Source organism: Equus caballus, chromosome 12 (assembly GCF_041296265.1).
Source record: "Equus caballus isolate H_3958 breed thoroughbred chromosome 12, TB-T2T, whole genome shotgun sequence".
Taxonomy (NCBI): domain Eukaryota; kingdom Metazoa; phylum Chordata; class Mammalia; order Perissodactyla; family Equidae; genus Equus; species Equus caballus.
Genome location: NC_091695.1, coordinates 1,812,303 through 1,825,604, shown reverse-complemented (window position 1 = coordinate 1,825,604; position 13,302 = coordinate 1,812,303). Strand labels below are relative to the sequence as shown.

General features: G+C 48.9%; 1 protein-coding gene and 1 pseudogene across 5 annotated transcripts in view; both read right to left on the bottom strand.

The window, feature by feature from the left end:
• The window catches only part of PDHX (pyruvate dehydrogenase complex component X), a 179,739-nt gene that overhangs the window by 25,267 nt on the left and 141,170 nt on the right, over nucleotides 1-13,302 (bottom strand). Inside the window, exons 13-14 of one of the 5 annotated variants that reach the window (XR_011423820.1) lie at nucleotides 11,765-12,210; nucleotides 11,380-11,604 (exon numbers count right to left, since the gene is read on the bottom strand). The exons of 3 other annotated variants lie outside the window; for them this stretch is intronic. The gene's annotated coding sequence lies outside the window, so the exon portion shown is untranslated. Of the gene's footprint in view, nucleotides 1-11,379; nucleotides 11,605-11,764; nucleotides 12,211-13,302 lie in introns of those variants that run through there. One more of the 5 variants, XR_011423819.1, reaches the window with a different exon arrangement.
• LOC100630072 (small ribosomal subunit protein eS25 pseudogene) lies at nucleotides 1,039-1,523 on the bottom strand (annotated as a pseudogene).

Sequence of the window (13,302 nt, the reverse complement as noted above, 5' to 3'; positions counted from 1 at the left end):
GGCGCCATATGTTGTCTGTTGGTCATCTACTGCAGACGGTAGGACAGCGCCCTAACCTACAGGATGTTTTCTGCCAGGCAGAACCATAATGGAGGCTTCAGCAGGCTGTCTTACTGTTATTTCCAGTGCGATAGGCAGCCTCTAAAATGGCTCCCAGAGATCTCTGCTTCTAGGTATTCATGCCCTTGCGTGTTCCTCGCCCCCTGAGTGTGAGCTGGACCCAGTGACTTTCTTCTAATGAACAGAATATGGCAAAAGTGTTGTGATGTCGTTTCTAAGATTAGGTTACAAAGAAACTCTGGCTTCTGACTTGCTTGCTTTCTCTTGCTCTCTTGTTTCCTTGCCCTGATGGAATCCATCTGCTCTGTTGGGAGCTGCTCTCTGGGGAGGTCTGCGTGGCAAGAAACTGATATCTCCAGCCAAAGCCAGCCTGGCCCTGCCGCCTGCCAAGAGTCATGTGAGTGAGCAAATCCTCCTCTTGGCCTGTCTTGAGATGACTACAGCCCTGGCTGATATCTTGCTTGCAGCTGCATGAGAGACTCTAAGTCAGAGGTACCCAGCTAAGCCATGCCCATATCCTGACCCACAGAAACTGGGAGATAATGTTTGTTGTTTTAAGGTGCTAAGTTTTGGGGTAAGTTGTTATGCAGCAATAGATAGCTGGCACATCCAGCCAGCTCCCTCTGGGTGATACTGTATATGCAAACACCAGTGAATTCTGTCGTCATGAGCCCCAAGCTATACTTTTGTTGTTATAAAATGCATTCCTTGCTTGCAGTGAAGTTGTATGGAACACCACTGTAATAGATAAAGTTCTGTATACATCCCCCAAAGATAGGGCAGTCAAAACCATTGCAGGAAAGGAAAGCAAATTCTGTAAATGAAATGGGTATCTCTCCCTTTGAGGACAAAATCCTGCCTTCTCCATAATCGAAGAGATCCATTGTAATCATCCCGCTACCGGGCTGCTGGCTAGTCCCTCGGGGAATGGCGCCACCTGAGAGGTTTACATTCGCTTCTTTTTTTGGCAGAGTAGTCTTTTTTTTAATTATTATTTAATGCAGTTTTATTTTTCAAAATGTACAGTTGGTGGGATCTGTTCACGCCCCTTCACCTGCAGCTGGGGCATCTCCACCCTTGGTGTTTCTGGTATAAATTACTTGAGCTCTGTGCTTTGAAACCAGCTTAAGTCGCCCTTTACTGAGGAGCTCTTGAAGGGTTGCCCTGGCCAGGGAACCGCGAATCTTCATTCTCTCTGAGACAACAGCTGGGCTTATAAGCTTATATCTGGGCACTTCGTTACAGGGTTTGTCACACGTTGCTTTGTCAAACAAGACCAGGTTATTGAGCTTGTCCTGAACTTTGCCTTTGGACCATTTCTTCTTTGTGGCTTTGCCCCCAGATTTGTTCACTGGGTCTTTGTCTTTCTTGGCCGACTTTCCGGCATCTTTCTTCTTCTTGTTGTCCTTGGGCGGCATCACAAAGCTCAGAGAGAAGCGATTACCACTGCAGCCTTGCTAAGATGTTGGACAAAAAGGCTTGGCAGAGAAGTCATGGCAATGATGATAGCTAGATCAACCTTGGTAAGGGGACATCCATATTGTTGGGCCCGTGCATCCCACCCACCCCTGCTGCCATGACCACTTTGCACGAGGAGCAAACACAGGGTCATCTGGAAGGAAGACTGAATCCCTCGGGCAGATCGTCTTGTCCATTTGATTATTTGGGACCTCATCGGCAGTGAACGTCTTTGGTGAGCGTGTTCATAGAACCCAGATATCTTTACACTTCGTACCCGTTCCCCGAGATCCATCCATACACCTCTCCTCAGACTTCCTTGTCACCAATCTTTCAATCCTGCTCTTTCCAAGTCCTTGCACTGCTGAAAGTCCTACCCACTCAGAGGACTTCCCATCACTGTTATTTTCTCAGGCCATCGCTCAGTAGGTCTGTCATAGTGGCCACCCACTTCTGGTTGCTGCCAGGATGCCATGCAGACCCATCCATAACCCTGCTCTGTAACTTTTTCTTCTTTACTAGCCATGAGAAACTTCCATGAAGACATGGTATGGCTGCAAGGAGAAGGAGCAGGCACCGTGGGGTCCCAGGCACATGCTCATGTAGGTACTCGTGCCCTTCAGACCACTGAGGCTTGCTGATTTTCCTTTATTTATTTAATTTTTTTTTTTGAGAAAGATTAGCCCTGAGCTAACATCCGCCACCAGTCCTCCTCTTTTTGCTGAGGAAGATTAGCCCTGAGCTAACATCTGTGCCCATCTTCCTCTACTTTATATGTGGGACACCTGCCTCAGCATGGTTTGATGAGCGGTGTGTAGGTCTGTGCCTGGGATCCGAACTCGTGAACCCTGAGCCACCAAAGCGGAGCATGCAACTTAACCACTACGCCACCAGGCTGGCCTTTTTTAAAAAAAAAAAATTTAAAAATCTTTTTTTATTGATATTCTTGTTTAATTTATATATATAGTCTACTGTCTTTAGTATAGGTAGCAAATGCTTTCTCCCATCTATCTCTTGTCTCTCTCACTTTGTTTATAGTGATCTGGTAGATAAGAGTTTTCATGTTTATTTGTTTTTTTTGTGAGGAAGATTGGCTCTAAGCTAACATCTGTGCCAATCTTGCTGAATTTTGTATGTGGGATGCCGCCACAGCATGGCTTGGTGAGTGGTGTGTAGGTCTGCACTGGAGATCTGAACCCATGAACCCTGGGCCACCAAAGCAGAGCATGCGAACTTAACCACTATGCCACTGGGCTGGCCCCTGATTTTCCATCTGCATTCTCAGTTGGATATTCAAAGCTTTTGATTTGTTCTTCTCTCTGTGAATACTCTTCAGTGTCTCCAGAGGTAGCCAACCTGTACCACAATCTTTATAATCACCATTGTCACCACTAAGAACCATGGCCATTAATCTCAAACATAACACCCTCCACATGTGTTCCATTCCATCCCCTGCCACAACTGGTGGTGATTTAAGTAATCCTGAGGCCACTGAAAACCACAGAACCAGTGCCCTTGCCCCCACAGATAGTTACATGTGTGCTTAATAAACATGCCAGCAGCCCAATCGCAGAATCCCCTTCTGAAGGGCTGTCTCCTTGGGCTGCTTCTGGTACCATTTGTTCTCAGTGTCCTGGGAGAAAACAAATGGTACCCCGCTACAGCACATTGACGAGAATCTAGTGAGGGTACTATTTACAAACGTGTGGCTGTGGCAAGTGAAGTGCTCTGAGGTTGACGAATGAGGAAGCCACTGCTGCTATTAGCCTAAGGGGAGAAGAATGGGACGGCTCCTTGAACCTGGTGGGGCCTTTGGCTGTAAGGGAGAGCTGGCTTCCAAAGGGGAGCACAGCCATTGTCAGCCTGAGACCTGGCAAGGAGGAGCTGGGGAAAGAAGCACGCTGACCATTCCCTCATCCCACCGTCCACTCCCTTGCCTTCGTCTGCTGTTGGCTATTGAACAGAAGTCAGAGAGTAAGAGGAACTGGTGATGCAGTACAGAGATGTCAGCCTCCAGGGTCACAAAGCACGTTGAGAAGGGCGGCAGGTGGACTTGGAAGGGCAGATGAAGGTCATTCAGCACACTCCTAATCCCACCACAGAGTAACTCATCCTTCCAAGAAGGTAGGAATGGAGTCGGCCTAAAGGTCAGGCGCCATTTCTCTTGCCATCTCTGTTGAGTCTTCAGTTCCCCCATCTGTTAAAGGAGATGTTGGTTTATTTCCATGCTTCCCAAGCTGTCGTATTAGTACCAGTGGGGGTGGGGGCCTAGGCCAGAGTGGCCTAGGGATGGATAAAGTCATGGTGTGATGCGGATCACCATTTTTGCTTGAAGATTTGAAGAAAAAAAATTCTTTCCTTGAAAATCTATTATGAACTAGAATACAGTGTTGAAATGAAATAGAGTTAGGGAGGTGAGGTTTAAGTACCCTCCCCCACCGCCCGCAGTTCCCTGCTGGGGGATGAGTCACTCTCGCTGGTCACCAAGCGGCTTTGCTGGAGAACTTGGAGAAGCGCTGGGTGGTTGGGAGGAGCTCCTCCACGTCTGACACCCAGAGCTTCTTAGAGCTCAGCTTCTCCTGGCCCCTGCGTTCTGTTCCCTCACAGCCTGGATTCGTTTTTCAAATAGGCCCAAATAGAAAAGCTCAACCTGGGAAGGCGTGAGGCTCTCTCAAAACATGTCTGAGTCTGTGAGCCCCTCACCCCTGCAGCCCCAGCCAGAGCTGAGAGGAACGCAGTGCTGCCCTTTGGTCAACTCCTTGCAGTAAGCTGTTCCCAGGAGGGCTGCTGGCTTAGCGGACTTAAAAAAGTATGCAGTGGGACAGGCAGCTAGGAGAGCGAGAGCAGAGTCAAAAAGGGACAAAATGGGGTAGGAGGTGGGAGCAGAGAAGAGCTTGGCAGTTGGCGGCGGGAGTGTGATGCCCACAGTGGTGGTGGGGCCTATCTTAGGATTTGTACCAAACGTCATTGTTGCTGCAATGGAGCAAACGGAAATAGACCTAAATTTATCTGGGCTGCCGTTATTTACTGGCTCTGTGTCAGGCTCTGTGCTAAGAACTAAGGAAAGTTCTAGACCAAGAGAGATGAGCCCTTTGCATGGCACTTACCTTCTAGTAGAGGGAGAAAAACAGCACAAGGAAGCAGACTGACATCTCACTTCAGATACTGATATGTGCTGTGAACAAACGAGGCTGTGGGACAGTTCAGGGTTGGCAAACTTTTCCTGTCTAGGGCCAGACGGTAAATAGCGTCAGTTCTGTACGGCCTCTGTCGCCACTACGCCTACGTAGTACTCAGTCCTGCTGTTGCAACACAAAGGCAGCCATGTGCAATATGTAAATAAGTGGGTGTCAACAGATTTGACCCGCAACCATAATGTGCCAAGCCCTGGGATAGGACAATCTGGGGAGAGTAGGGAGGACATCAAGCAAGGCACCCTGGGGACCTGAATGATGAGAAGGGCCAGTTATGGGTGGCCTGGGAGACGAGCTCTCCAGATAGGACAATGCACACGTGCAAAGGCCGTGGGGTAAAGGGGCACAGCTTGTTCCAGGGGTGGAATGAGGCTGGTGCATCTGGAGTGTATTCAACAAGAAGGGAGGAACATGAGGTGATGTCACCAAGGTAGTATGCCACTGAGTCTGGAGTTTTTCTAAGTTTGATGGGAAACCATTGGAGGATTTCAAGCAGAGCGATGAACAGAGAGGCCTGTTTCTTGTCAGAGAAAGGAAACATAAGAGCAATTTCTTCTTTACAGAGCACCTGGCCAGCGCTCAGCATGTGGAGTAGCTAACTCTTCTTGTGTACTGGTGGAGAAGGCACCGTGCCTCCAAAGAGTCACCAAATCCGGGAACAGAATGGACTGTAGGAACCAGCTAGCACATCTCACATCTTCTACAGACAAGTAAATTGAAACCCAGAGAGGTTAACTGCTTTGTCCAAGATCACTCAGCAAGTCGGCAGCAGAGCTGGGACTGGAACGCTAAGGAGAGAGAGAATGTTAGCAGAGGAGCTTGGCCTCACAACAAAGCATTCGTTGTGGAAGGGGCTGGATGATTCTGGATCCAGTACGGTGATGTCACTTGGCTCTATCAGCGAGCCTAGCCCCATATGGACTCAATGTGAGAGTTCTGGAGAGACAAGCTCTGAGAAAAACCTGAGCAGCAAAGACGTCCAGGCGCTGTGGGGCCAAGTGGTGGCCTTGAGTGCACCGAGGAGGTGTGGGGCATAGGCGTCCTTCCAGCACTGTTGGCTGAAGAATCATGGACATGGGACTCCAGTGGAAGAGGCCAGAGGTGGACGAGAGGGCAATGGCAGGCACTGAATGGAAGTGACAAGGACTTGTTTGTGAGTGCTCTTGACATACCCCCAAGAAAGCTCAGAAATACTTGAGTGGCACTGAGAAGAGCTGAAACCTGTAATGGCAGGTGAGACTGGTGAAATACGATTTACTGCTGTCAAGTGCATCACCTTTTGCCACCCTGTCTGGTATGGTCTCAGGAAACACAAGTCGTGTTTGAAATTCATGTGAGAGTACTCGGACCCGTATCCTCGTCCATTCAGCTACACCGGCACCAGCTCAAGTATCTGTCTGCCACCTCCTCCACAACATTGGTTTTTCTTAGAGCTAGTATACATAGTATTAATGACCCCAGACCTGTGCCAAAGGCAAGCTTTGGCAACCCAGCACACTGGTCTGGGCAGGATGGTGAGAGACGAAAGGGTCACCCCTTTCCTGTGGAATATGGCAGGGCTGGGCAGCAGGAGGGCCATGCTTGGGGTCTTGAAGTCAGATCTCAGGAGAGGGGGCTCCTCTGCAAGCAGGGAAGCGGGCTCTCACCAGGATAAGACGCTGCCAGCCTGCCAGCCAGCACTGCTTTCCTGGCTTTCCCGGGCAAGGGCTCCAAGTTCTGCCTCTTGCACAGCAAAGCTGTCTTTCTATTTTTAGGGGAAGAAACGGTCATGACATGTACTTTCCAATTTTAGGGCTCTCGCCTGGGTTCTATTTCTAGTGACCGACAGGAAAAATATCTCTCATTCTGCATGTACATATTTGAAATCTGGCCAGTGGCTTCAGAGTCCGCTCCCTGGAGAGGGTTTGCAAGAGAGAATCGGTTCCAAACAATGACAGGGCCATGCTCTTAGCAAAACATCAGCTGCATTTTGCAGAGAAGATGTTGACCTGCATGGCGCCAACCCTACTACCTTCAACCACGGGAACATTTGAATCATGTTTTGTTTCTTTCGAAGATTCAACTGTGGCCTTGGGGCTTTCTGCCAAAGAAAATGATGAAACTTCAGGACATATAAGTAAGAAAAGTCAAAGTTTCAAGAAATGAGTGCCAGCTTCTTCATGACTTTCTCCCAGTGGGTCCCACTCCAACAGGAATTACAGACCATGATAGCGAAGGGGCTTGATGCTGCACACAGTACTGGACACAAGGCACGCTGGGCGGGCCTGAATTCCAGGCTCTAAGCCTGCACAGGAAAGGGTGGAGGGAAGGAAGCCGTGAAAACCAACGTTGGTGAAGACATTAGGAGATGATCTTCCCCGTGGGACTAGTGAGGCTAACACAGTTCAGGGAGGTCAGCCCCACTGGCCCCAAATAATAGTTCTATAGCTGGCATTATTCATACTGTTGCGAATGCGCTTCCACCCCTAGGAGCGGGAAACTGGACTCTCCCTCTCGGGGGGATGGCTTAGTTCTTCAACCCCGGGTACACTTGGTGAGGCTGAGCAACGCCTCTGGAGAGCCTGGCTTGTCAAACTGGAGTAGCTGTTCCCTGAGATTACAGACTGTGACAGGTACACAAAGCCTAGGAAAACACAGCATATGTTTCTGGAACATTCATTTCACCTGCAGATTAGTCATTAAAAAATAATGTTAACTATTTAATGACGTATAGATGAAGCCTATTTATGACCGCTTCGTGTGTTCCGAAAGTCTTTCCTCTATTGGGAGAATGCCCTACCTCGTGAGTCCTGCAGGAATTCGCTCTCCCATCTTTCCTTGTAGGCTGTGTCTTAGGCGGTGCAGCGCAGGCGCACTCACATAAGACATCAATTGGCAGAAAGCTGCATGAGGAAGGAGCCTCGAGGAATCTAAGTGTTGGCAGCACCGCCGCCAAGGCGCTGTTTGCCACGTGCGGCCGTGGAGAGCCTCAGCGTCCGGTCCCCAGTGGGCTCAGAGCGAGCAGCGCTGTCTCGGGCAAGCTGTGGGGTTTGTGTTCGAGGCCAACGCTGCAGGGGATTCCCTGGGGCAACCCTGGAGCCGTGGTCTGGACGTGTTTTCTGTACGTGGAGAGCACGACTCTCCGGTTCACCTGCGGAACCCGCAGTGGCCCTTAAATTCGTGTTCTGCCTGAGGTCTCGGGATTGAGCTGTGCCGCTTTCCCCCCAGGACCGTAACTGCTGCACACGATGTGTGATGGAGCCAAATGCAGGAGTTACATGAATCTTAGAAGGAAGCGTGAGATGCCAATGAAATGTCACACTCGTCCGGGCACTTGAGGCTAAACTCTTTCTATTCTTTTTGGTTGTTAGGAACATTTTAGTGGAAACATTTGAAAACCCCTGGCCTAATGTATAAGCATGGAAAAAAGGAAGTAAACGAGACCTAGGAAGGAGGCAGGACAAAGGAGAAAGACGACACAGGGAGAAAGACAAATAAGCGAAAGAAATATTTGTGCACATGATGCCCGCCTTAAAAAGCCTGGGACATTTATTATCCCAGGCGATCCTCGTGTCAACCTTGTGGCTGCCCCTATTTTACAGATGTGGAATTTGAGGCCACACAGAGACACTACGGGACTTGCCCAAGAGTATGTTCTCGGAAGGCAGCTGGGCAAGTGTTGAGGCTGAGCCACTTCCTAAAAAGAGGTTTGATGAATTGAATAAACAAATGTGGTTCTGATGGGGTGGCCAGTGACACTGTCCCCTGACCACAGCTGATTGGTCCAAGGTGGAAAGAGTAATGATTGTGTCAATTAGAATCCTTTCTGAGATTTTTTTTTACACATCAAGAGAGAAAATTATTCTGGTTTCCCTTAGAGTGAAGCAGTGAGGTGTGAGTTGTGAGAGCCGCTGGTTTCTGAGTCTTTCCCTGTGGGGTCTCTGCTTCTCCAACTCTGTCACACAACGGGGCAGGTGCTGTCTTTTCTCCTCTTGTTTTCCTGCAGAGTAAAGGAAACTGAAGCCCAGAAAGCAAGAACCACAGAGCATCTTTCCACCTCCCAATCCAATTTCCCTTCTCTCTAAAACTCATCCCCACTGCCCCATACATGCCAGGGGACGTGACCATTGCAGCCCAGCAGGGCAGTCCGACAGGTGTGGCCCCGCTTGGGCCCTGTGGCTTCAGGTGTTGAAATCCTCCACGGGCTGAGTGTAAACAGCTCTGGGCCAGGGGTACTTTAGCTTCCAGGGTGCTGTTGACTTTGGCTTGAGCCACAGCTCCGTTTCCTCCTCCCCTGCTCGTTCCTCTCATTCTGCAGTGTCACAATGATCCAGGCCCCACACACACAGGAGGTTGTGTCTGCGGTGTGCCAGCCAAAAGGGGCCTGGAAATAGGAAGCTGGCTGCTGAAAAAAACAGCGTCTCCTTTTGGAAACACGTGTGCCGCCACATGGCTTGCGTTTGCAGGGTGGCTTGAGGTGTGGCTTGGGAAAAGAAGAGGGGAGACCCAGTCCCACTGGGGGCTTCTGCACCTGGAGCTTCCAGCCATGGGGAGATAGAGCCAATATCACTCATGAGTGGAAAGGAGAAGGCGGAAAAGGGAGGAGGTGTGGGTGATGCTCCAAGAGTCCAGAACTTACCTGTTAATAATTACGGCTATCAGTGACTAGTTCTTACCGCATGCCAGGCTCTCTGTTGAGCACCTTACATAGTCACTCAACTTTCACAAAAACCCTGAGATAACTACCTTATTATCCCTATTTTTCAGGTAACACGTGGAGGCTTAAGGCATTTGCCCACAGTCCCACTGGTAGAGAATGGCAGAGCAGAGGTCTGAGAACTCGTCTTGCAGACTTCAAAGCCGTATTCAATTAAGTACTGAGTATTAGGTACTCAGTCTTTTGAGTTCCAGATGGCTCACAAAACAGACCTTTGCGAACAGCGTAGTAGAGTGAATTTAAAATCTTTTGTCCCCCAACAGCTATGTGAGGACTGTGTGTCCGGTCAGGCTGAGCTCCTCAGTGAGGCCCCTGAAGAGTCACAACGGTGTTCCCCAAGTGCCCGCTGGGAGCTCTGCCGCACGCTCCAGCTCCTGCAGGCCTGCCAAGGCTGTCCACAGACTAACCACATTCGCACTAGATCAATACAAGAAACCTGACTGCTGGGCTTTTCTTCACTTTGTCGCCCAAATAACACCAAGTCAACATGGGCTGGTAATGTTTCAGCGCTGATTTTTAAGGAGGAGTTACAGTTTCCCACAGTTCCAAACCCTTGTCGCTCAGCTGGAGGAAGGTGGGGTATTTTTTGTCACTGTACGTGGATTTCCCCTCCATACCCCAACTCATCCCTGTTCCGAGGATCGCGTTTCCGACTTCGAGGGAGGAGCGGAAATAGATACAGAGAAAACATCATGCTCCTTTGTTTGTCATCAGGATCAGTTCACCCTTTGTCAGTCACTCGGCCAAGGCCGGAAGTGGCAGTGGGATGGGTTCTATGTATAATACAGGCAAAAGGCCTCGTTCGTGAGTCTACAGCCAAAGGCTGCTTTGGAGCAAGGACACAAAGCTAGACCACCAGGCCTGCGAATATGTGGCCAAAGCAGACATGCGGGTCAACGGCAGCACTCCTCTGAGTCAGGACGTGGCCTCTCAAGGCTCTTCGAGAGTGCTCCAGGAAGCTGGTACCAACCAATCAGGGCACACAAGAGGAAACCGATTTTTTTTTTTTTAAAGATTTTGTTTTTTTCCTTTTTCTCTCCAAAGCCCCCCGGTACATAGTTGTATATTCTTCATTGTGGGTCCTTCTAGTTGTGGCATGTGGGACGCTGCCTCAGCGTGGTTTGATGAGCAGTGCCATGTCCGCGCCCAGGATTCGAACCAATGAAACACTGGGCCGCCTGCAGCGGAGCGCGCGAACTTAACCACTTGGCCACGGGGCCAGCCCCCCGAGGAAACCGATTTTTAATGTGAACCAGTCTGTGGGGCCCTTGCGGGCAGTGACTCTACCTTATGAACTCATTTGTCTCCCCTTAACATAACCTAACACACTGTAATCCAGATGGCCCTCAATGTTTGTTGAATGCATAAATGAATGAAATAATGAGTTAATGTAGCTCTTGAGACAGACGTGACTAAGTTCTCTTCTTCGGGGAACCCTATCTTTGCCCTGTTTTTGACTGAGGTGCTGGAATCTTCTGGGTGCCAAACTTGTACCTTGTTCTTGTACCAGATCTTGTGATTCTGCTTTAGCTTTACAAGTTTCTACACTGATCCCAAAGTTGGGGGGCTTGTACCCCAATGTCCTACAGAGCTGTTAACGACATAATTCTTTCTGCTTATACCTTCCCTGTACCCTCAGCCATAAAAGTCAGACAAGAATCCATTGAGCCTAAATCAGAAGACCCATTAGCACGACAGACACTGTGCTGGACTCTTGCAGCCTCTAATGACTGAGTCTTTGTTCCCAGGCCAAGCTTCTCTATGTGACTTGTTCTTACCTTAGGACAAGTTCTCTCCTGGGAAAGAACAAGGCCTCCTAACAAACCTGCCCCATAAGTTCTTCGGAGTTTCCTAGTCACGAGAGAATTCCAACAGTGGACACAGTTTACGCCTCCTTTACCCCTACATGTGGGAGATCATATGTAGCAGTTAGTTACTGCTGTATAACAAACCACCCCGAAACTTAGGGACTTAAAACAACAACCTTTTCTTATTTCTCACAAGTCAACAGGTCAGAGAGGTGGTTCTGCTGGTCTGGGTTGGAATTGGCTGATGTTGACTGGGCTCGCTCACATGCCTGTGGTCAGTTTGTTAGGCGACTGGAGGACAGACGGTCCAGGAAGGCCTTGGTTGGATGGCGTGGCTCTCTTCCATGTGTCTCTGACTCAGCTCCAGCAGATTAGCTCCTGGTGAGAGCTGGGATAAAAGAGAGCAAGCAGAAATGAGCAAGTGCTTTTCAAGCCTCTGTTGGGGTCAAAGCCAGTGACCAAACCAAGAACCAGCGTGGGAGGACGCTACCAAAGGGACAGATGCAGGCAGGCGTGAAGAACTTCGACCATTGATGCAATCAACCTACCATACCATGGAAGAGAGTGTAGCCTTCACTAGTGGGAAGCATTTGATACAGCGCCTGGGTGCGTCCCTGATCCTCTCTTATGATGGGAAAACTTTCAAATCAGTGACAATGACACTTGAGATCATCAAAGGCCTCGGTTGAAATCTTCTCTGGCGATGAGCAGTCTTTGGCCTTGTCAGTCTGCCGGTTTTTCCTCAAGGACCTCAGCAGACGAGACCAAAAGGAAGGACTTCCCTGGATAGTCCAAGCTGTTTTTAAGGTCCCCAGTCAGTTCCCCTCTGTGTCCTGAAAGTACTTCCTTTGTATCCACAATGACACAGACAGCCGGCTTCCTGTCGTTCTCCGTCTCTTGGCTCTTGTACCAAGCTTGGCTAGCTCAAGCTGGACATCCTCCCACATAATCCTTGGATTTCCACCGCAGCTGTCATCATCTGGTGGTTTTGATGCTGTAGGTGTCAAGAGTGGGAGAGAGGATTCATTTTTGGTGCTTCTAGAAGCTCACTTCCTATCTGGTTCCAGCTGCAACTCTGCAGCTAAAACAAGTTCTCAACCACACAGGGAATATATTCAGAAAGTCCAGACTGATTATGTCTTTCTAAAAGTTTAACTCCCTTCGCTCCCATCATGGAATAGCTGAGTCCTGTTGGAGATCTGATCATTCTCACGGGCTGGGCTGAAAGACCCTGCAAGGATTACTGAATGCAGCAAGATTGCCAGATGCCAATCACCTTTTGGAGATCATCTCAGTTGGAGACATCTGAAAAAAGCAGGTCTTTTGCAGGTTTTTCACTTTTTGGTAAGGTCCCTGCTTCAAGGATGAGCCCTAGGATTTTTAAGCCTCTTGATCCTTGGGTGAACAGACACCATCAAACTCCTATTCCTTATATTCTGTACCCATGACAACAAATCCAAACCAATTCCAGTCACCTTTCCCATTAATCCTGGATGTTGACTCTCAACCCTTCTCTAACAGCACTCCATTTAATCACTCCAATTGATCAGGCAGCCAACTGAAATGAAAACGATTTACCATCTTGGATAAGGATGGACCAAGGGTTCCAAGGTAGAAATGAGTAAAACAAGTTATTATGGATTGAATTGTGCCCCCCCAAAGTTCATACATTGAAGTCCTACCCGTCAGAATGTGACATTATTTCAAAATAAGGTTATGGTAAATGTTACTAGTTAAGATGAGGTTTCACAGTCTAGATGAGGTTATACTGCGGTATATAACTTAATCCAGTAAGACTGGTGTACATAGGAAAAGAGAAATTTGGACAGAGATGCACGCAGGTGAACAGTATATGAACACAAAGACAGAGCTCTATAAGCCAAGGAATGTCAAAGATCGCCAGCAAACCCCCAGAAACTATGGAAGAAGCATGAACAGACTCCCCCGCACAGCCCTCAGAAGAAACTAACCTGCTGACATCTTGATCTCAGACATCTAGCCTCCAGAACTGTGAGATAATACCCTCCTGTCGTTCAGGCCACTCAGTGTGTGGTGCTTTTCTATGGCAGCTCTAGAAAACGAATAC